This window comes from Dioscorea cayenensis, chromosome 18 (genome assembly GCF_009730915.1).
Source record: "Dioscorea cayenensis subsp. rotundata cultivar TDr96_F1 chromosome 18, TDr96_F1_v2_PseudoChromosome.rev07_lg8_w22 25.fasta, whole genome shotgun sequence".
NCBI lineage: Eukaryota > Viridiplantae > Streptophyta > Magnoliopsida > Dioscoreales > Dioscoreaceae > Dioscorea > Dioscorea cayenensis.
In genome coordinates, this window is record NC_052488.1 from 13,076,263 (window position 1) to 13,084,443 (window position 8,181).

The window sequence follows — 8,181 nt, forward strand, 5'->3', positions numbered from 1 at the left end:
ATCATAGAGGTGTTTATGGATGATTTCTCAGTATTCGGAGATTCTTTCGACATTTGCTTAAGGAACTTGGAGAGAGTATTGGTGAGATGTGAGGAATCAAATCTTATTCTTAATTGGGAAAAGTGTCACTTCATGGTCCAAGAGGTCATTGTCCTCGGTCATTAGATTTCCCAAGTAGGAATAGAGGTAGACAAGGTGAAGATTAAAGTCATAGTTAAACTTCCCCCACCTACAAATGTGAAAGGAGTTCATAGTTTCTTGGGGCATGCAGGCTTCTATAGGAGGTTCATCAAGGACTTTAAGAAAATCACTCAATCGTTGACAAAACTCCTTGAAATAGATGCTCCCTTTGATTTTTGGAATGATTGTTTGATTGCTTTCAATCTGTTGAAAGATAAATTAGTGCAAGCACCGATTTCGGGAATGAGCCCTTCGAGCTCATGTGTGACGCAAGTGACTACTCTATTGGAGCATTTTGTGGCAAAGAAAAGGTAAATAGTTCGAACTGATTTTTTATGCTAGCAAGACTCTCACAAGTGCTCAAGAGAACTATACAACCACAGAAAAAGAGTTGTTAGCAGTGGTTTTTGCTTTTGACAAGTTCAAACCATATCTCATCTTATCTAGTGTCATTGTATTTACCGATCACTCGCCGCTCTGTTATATTATGAATAAGGCTGATGCATAACCGAGGATGATTCGTCAGATCCTAATATTGCAAGAGTTTGATATAGAGATAAAAGATAAGAAAGGAACCAAAAATGTGGTTACAGATCATCTTTCTCAATTGGAGGAGTGTGAAGGTCAAGAGCCATCAAGCAAAGAAATTAATGATTTCTTTTCCAAAGAACACTTATATGCAGTTCAGAGTTCAGAATAAGGGGGCACTCCATGGTTTGCTTTTGACAAGTTCAAACCATATCTCATCTTATCTAGTGTCATTGTATTTACCGATCACTCGCCGCTCTGTTATATTATGAATAAGGCTGATGCATAACCGAGGATGATTCGTCAGATCCTAATATTGCAAGAGTTTGATATAGAGATAAAAGATAAGAAAGGAACCAAAAATGTGGTTACAGATCATCTTTCTCAATTGGAGGAGTGTGAAGGTCAAGAGCCATCAAGCAAAGAAATTAATGATTTCTTTTCCAAAGAACACTTATATGCAGTTCAGAGTTCAGAATAAGGGGGCACTCCATGGTTCACAGATTTTGTAAACTACTTATCGGGGAAAGTACTAAAGCAGGGCCTCACATTCCAGCAAAAGAAGAAGTTTTTCAGTGATTTGAGGCATTACTTTTAGGACGATCCATACCAGTTCCGCATTTGTGTGGATCATGTGGTCTGAAGATGCGTATCAAAAGAAGAAGGTTGGGACATCGTTGTACATTGTCACTCCGAGCCAATTGGGGGGCATTATGCTTCAAGTAGAACTGCTGAAAAAGCCTTGGCTACTGGATTCTATTAGCTAACTTTATTTCAAGATGTACATCAGTTTGTTCTTCGATCCAACAGCTGTCAAAGAGAAGGAAATTTATCACGAGGAGATGAAATGGTTAACAATCCGATGTAATTTTGTGAGGTGTTCGATGTATGGGGTATTGATTTCATGGGGCCATTCCCAAAGTCTAATGGTAATCAATATATTCTAGTGGCGGTTGAAGAGGTTGTGTATTTGTGTATTAGTAATATGAAGTATTCTTTTCTTACATTGAGCATTACTTTTCATAGGTTTTATCACTTATACATGTGTATTTGTGTTCTTTTGTTCATGTAGGGTTGTGGAGATAATTATGGAAGAAAGGAGCTAAAAGTAGATCGTGGATGCACTTTGTTGATGGAATTTTGTAGTGAACAAACGCAGAGACACAAGTTGTGCTCAAAGACATGTGATTGTGTGCCAACCTCCATCGTGCTCAAACAAAAACATGGATTTGAGGGGCACAAAGGTAGTCACATTCACGTGTTCCGACTTGTGCAACACTAGTAAGACCTTCATCATGTGATGCTTATTAAAGACGCAACATGATCTACCGCATAGATGTGTGCCCATTCATGTGGCCTCAATGAAAGTGTGGATTCGGGAGTATTTTGACAGAGTACTGTAGCAAAATTAATGTAGTAGGACCATTCACATACCGCAGAAAATCAGTTTCCTGGAGATTCACACAAGCGTGGGAAAATTCCACACGCCGGTGTAGATGCCCGATTCCAAATCTATTTAAGTCGCAATTTCAGCAGTTTTAAAAGATCTTCTCCCAATCTTTTGCCCATCTTTTTCTTATCTTTAGAGGCGCTTGCAGCTAGGGTTTAGGGAGGCTTTGGCAAGATTTTTTGAGTGGTTCTACGGCCTTCAACACCACATTTCTTCGAAAGATAGTTATTGGGGGAGCTTTCGCCGGCATCGATTCGGCGAGGTGTGCCTAAGGCTTGATGAGGGAACCCTTGGAGAAGACGAGGCTACTCCACAAGACCATCGATACGAACTAGAAGGGGGTTTTACTTACGGAATGCATGTTTTTGCTTTTGATTTCATTATTGATTGTATCTTGCTCCATGGATAGCTAAACCCTAGTGAGTGCTCAGACTTGTAAATCCTAGGATGATTTTATCTCATTGACCTTTTATTATGTTTTCTTTTATTGATGTTTCAATTGAGTTCCAATCTTGAATGCTTGTTGAGTTGATTTTCCGTTAGAGTGACACTAGGGTTGAGAATCCATTTTGGTAATCCTTGTGGATGAGTGACACACCATAAGGGTTAGACAAGGTTAGATTGGAGAGGGTTGAGAGGGTGAGTTGAGAGTTAGTGTAACATCCCTTTCCCTTCCGGTGTGATTTATCCTACCTCCGTGTTCCAAGAGTGCTTTGCGGTCATAATAGAGTGAAGTGCTAAGAAAGGAACCCTGCTTGGGCTTAGTTGTGCAAGCGACAGAGTGAAGCATTGCAGTAATCCTCAGTGCTGGGGCTCGATTGAGACTAGGGGTCTTTTGCTTGGACCAAAGGGTTAGATCTAGATTAGGGAATAGGGTTTATTACTTGGAGTCCCTAGAGCTTTAAGAAGCCTTACACAGTGCGAGGTGTTGAGATTGAGCGATTTGTCCGCTGGGGCATAGTGTAAGGTTAGTCACGGTTGACCTTAAGTTTGGGACCGTGTGTTCAAGAATTTCCACGACTCATTAGACATTAATTGGTAGAAATAATGATTGGTCTTACACTTGAAGTAATAATCCTAGGGTGAGCAATGTCCGGGTGCCCCACTTTCTATCGATTGCCTTTCCTCTCATTTTATTGCATCCTTTTTTTTTTTTGTTTTCTTTATTTTTTTTCACATTGATATTGTTCACACCAACTTGGAATCATCTTCATTCTAGTTAAATAGCAATTCTAGTGTTTCTGATCACTATTCTCTGTGGATACGACTACACACTCACCAGGGTAATTATTACTTTGACAACTTGTGAATAGTAACTGCTACAGTACTTTTACTACATTGGTTTGTTATAGTGAACTTCTACAGTACTTTGCTAAAATACTCCTGAAATCATTTTTCTTCATCGAGGCCGCCAAGTTAAACCACATTGATGAAGCACTTGGAAATGTTACACAAGTTGGAGCACATGAGTGTGACTGCCTTTATGCCCCTCCAATTTGTGTATTCACTTGAGCATTTTGGAGGTTGGCACACACCCACATGTCTATCATCACAACTTGTGCCTTGACCCTTGTTCAATACAAGAATTCCATCAACAATCGCGTCGATGATCTAGTTTTGCTTCCTTTCTTCCAAACTTATCTCTACAACCCTAAATGCACAAAAGAATACAAATACACACGATTGAGCTATAAAAATCTGATAAAAGTGATACTCAATTTAAAAAAGTATACTTCATATTACTTATACACAAGCACTTATCAAACTCCCCCACACTTGAGCTTTTGCTTGTCCTCAAGCAAAAATAAAACATTAAAGCATATAAGAGGCAAAATTGAAAGTGCTTCGTCTTAGGTTCACCAAAAGTGTGCAAAAGAGGCATTCGACAAGGAAAAATTCAAACACCAACTAAGAGAAATCAATGCTTTAGCTAAAAACTTTAATAAAAAAGAACAACAACCCGATATTTTATAAGTGTGTGTAAACTCACTAAAGTCAACCCAACATGTACACCTCAAAGTTCTTATTAATAAGGAGTTATTTAAAATCAACAAGGGAAGGTAGTAGCTTCACATATCCTCTAAGGTAGCCCTTTCCTAAACAGCCGCCAAGGTAGCTTTCATACTTTTGAGGTGGTAGCTCTTTTCTACCGGGGTGGTAGCTTTCACTCATCCTATGAGATAGCTCTTTTTCTCATTAGGGTATAACTAGTATCCGACTTATGAGAGCAGCTTCATACTTCATCGGTGGTAGCTATTTCCATCCCCAATGCACAAACAAAACAAACATCTTTTTTTTCAACAAAATTCAAATAAGAACATGTTAAAAAAGTCCTTTAAGCATTGAACTTGAGTTTCCACAAGGTTTAATGAATGAGTAGTGCAACAAGTGATAAACGAGCAAAACATTCCTAAAAATTCAAGTACAACTAGAGCATGATAGTATTGAATGTTAAAAATTCGGCTAAATTTACGAATACAACTGTTACAACTAAGGTGAACCACCATTGGCTACATGAGCATGAATAATGAATGCATAAGTATAGAACGTGCGCAATGTGAACTCCCGTTCCCCCGCCCCCTCACACATACACACACACACTTAAGATGTATATTTCTCTCAATGTATACATACAAGCACAATAAAGAAGTATGACAATTAAAACATGTGTGTGGAGATGGGAAATTGAAACAATGCTCCCCTGAACTCCTAGTGTATGTTTGATAGAGCTATATTAATTGAGAGTTGAGTTTCAACTAGTTCTGAAGCACACACGGCCATGTGAAATTCCATATTGACCGTGCCAATGACTATTCTCCAATTCCAAGACTCACAAGACCATCTGCACATATACACAAGGGGGTTCAGTAAAGCTCAACAAAACAAAATAAAATCGAGTCTATAAAAATATGAAAATGAAATACAACTCGATACAACTGAAAAGCAATAAAATAATCTCAGAAGGATGATGCTTTCTGAGTGATACAAGTCCAAAATAAAATACTAAAACATAAAGACAAAGAAATTTAAAGACACCTCAAGCATCAGTGTCCTTCTCTGCTGGTGCTGGTGCTGCTACTGCTGGTGATATTGGTGGTGGTGGTGGTGATGCTGCTGGAGATACCGGTGGAGCTCGAGGTCGCATCACAAAAGGTGAGGTCACGTCTCACTCAAGAATCTACTGTAGTATCTCGAGATACGCCATCACCTCAACATGGTTCACAGCCTGTGTCACACAAACCTTAGCAAGATTTGACTGCAATACCCCTACAGCACTCTCAAGCTTTTCAAAGCGATCATGGGCTCGAGATGTGGAAAATATGCATACTAGAGGTGGCTCCTGTGCTGTAGGTGGTACCTCTGTCTCCATCTGCTCCTGTTATGGCTGAAGAGGAGGCTGTGAACCCTCGGCGGCATCACCCTCACCCTCAGCTGTCTCCAATGGGGGCATGACCATCACATAAATATCGCCTTGATACCTCCGCACCATACCCATCAATCGCATCGTCTCCATGCCGAGGGAAGATGGTACAATGATCTTCTCAGCCCCTCTAATCGCGTCAAGTAAACCCATCCCCATGATTAGTCTAGTGATGTACAGGCCTGAGAAGAGAACTCCAACCTTGGCATACTGTCCCTGATAATGCAGGTACTCTGCCATAATGTGTCATAGTTGGAGTGGCTCACTCTGTACCATCAAATAGAGATAAAGCAACTCCTGGTGACTCAAAACTCCTGTAATATCACTACCGCCGTTCACTAATCTACTGAGAACATCATAGATATATCTGTAAGCTAGTATGGAGAAGCATGTCGCATTGGAAATCCTAGGCTTATACTGTCCCTGTCTACATAGCATACGGTAGACGCGCTGTGGACTCAAACTGCTAGGGTAATCCGTCGGTAGTTGCTTGTACTCCTCCATGTCAATGTAAGCCTCGTCATAGAGCCCAAGTCAGATCGAAAATTGAGTCACGCTCATGCTATGGTAATATTCAAAGGCTCTAAACTGTATAGCATCAATACTATTGAAACTCGAGTACTACAGCCAAACTCGAACAATGCAAGCACCTCAAATGTCAACATATGAATAGTTGGCTCTCTGATAGACAATAAATGTCGCCGCTACCTACAGAAAAGAACTCATCTACCTCATTGGCCATCTCATCGCCCAACTGGATCTCCCGTAATGCACTCAAGTCTAGAAAATGCGACAGACGGAACTTGAGTTTTGACAAACACTCAAATTGAACCTAATGTTCGGGAATCACAAACTCCATATACTCTGGCAAGGGCTCACGCAGAAATTTACCGGCCGCTTTCTCTGATCTGGGGGCCATCCCTGTAAGGATTAAAAAGAAATCGATCAAATAAACTCCAAAAAAAATAATTCTGCAAAAATCCACACGGTGGTGTGGAAATTACACAAGCCCGTGTGGATCTTCGAGGTGCGACAATAGTATGACCAAACCTTGCAAAAGATCTACAATACATTTTGAAAACTTCTAAACACCTTCTATAAACATCTACCAGCATTCTAAACATGATATTCAAGTAAAATCAACCATATTAAGCAAAAGAAATTAAGATTGGTGAATAAAAGAGAAATGGAAAGCTAACCGATGAAATGAGAATCAAAAGCTTCGAATACGGCCAGAAAACAAACCAAAACTCTTTAAATAGATGGAGAAGGGGTCGGGAGATGAAAAGGGTGCGTTCTTTGAGTGTGGAAATGTTTAGAAATGAAGAGGCGCAAATAGATTTTAAAGAAAAGTCATAGCTCTCTATGTTCTGCACATCCACACGGGCGTGTGAAAATTACCCATGCCCGTGTGCCTCCACAGGGGAACTTTACAGGGGCATACTGATAAGTGCTTGTGTATTAGTAATACGAAGTATTCTTTTCTTATGATGAGCATTCTTTTGTGTATGTAGGGTTGTGGAGAAAAGTATAGAAGAAAGAAGCCAAAGTAGATTGCGTTTGCACTTTGTTGATCGAATCTTGGAGTGAACAAATGTAAAGACACAAGTTGTGCTCAAAGACATGTGAGTGTGTGCCAACCTCCGTTGTGCTCAAGTGAATATGCAAATTAGAGGGGCACAAAGGTGAACTCATGTGTTCAAACTTGTGCAATGCTAGCAAGATTATCGCCAAATGTGTTTTTATTTGAAGATGCAACATGATCTACATCATGGATGTGTGCCCCTTTATGTTGCCTCGATCAAAAGTGTGGATTTAGGAGTATTTTGGTGAAGTACTGTAGTAGGTACTGTAGCAAATTACTGTCGTAATTTGTTGTAGCAGTTACTGTTCACATGCCACAGAAAATTGATTTCCTGGAGATTCACATGGGTGTGTGGATGCCTGATTCCAGTTCTATTTAAGTCAAGATTTCAGCCCGATTTAGAGATCCTTCTTTCCATCCTTTGTCCTATCTTTTCTCACCTTTGGAGGTGCCCGCTGCTAGGGTTTCAAGAGGTTTTGACTAGGCTTTTAGAGAGGTTTACGGCCTTCGATACTGTGTTACCTTCAGAAGAGAGTTATAGGGAGAGCTTTCGTTAGCACCGATCCGGTGAGATGTTCCCTAGGATTGCCCTTTGGAGAAAACGTGGCCATTCCATAAGACCATCAACACGAACACCAAGGGGTTTTTTTTCATGGATTTCATATTTTTACTTTTGATTTCATTATTGATTGTATTTTGCTCCATGGAGAGCTAAACCCCTAGCATGTACTTGGGCTTGTAAACCCTATGATGAGATTGTTTCTTTGACCTTTCTATTATGTTTCTTTAATTGATGTCTTTAATTGAGTTCCAATCTTGAATGCTTGTTGAGTTGATTTTCCCTTAGAGTGACACTAGGGTTGAGAATCCATTTTTTTAATCCTTGTGGATGAGTGACACACCATGAGGGCTAGATAATGCTAGATTGGATAGGGTTGAGAGGGTGAATCGAGATGTAGCTGAATGCCCCCTTTCCTTCTGGTGTGATTTATCATACCTCCACACACCAAGAGTTCT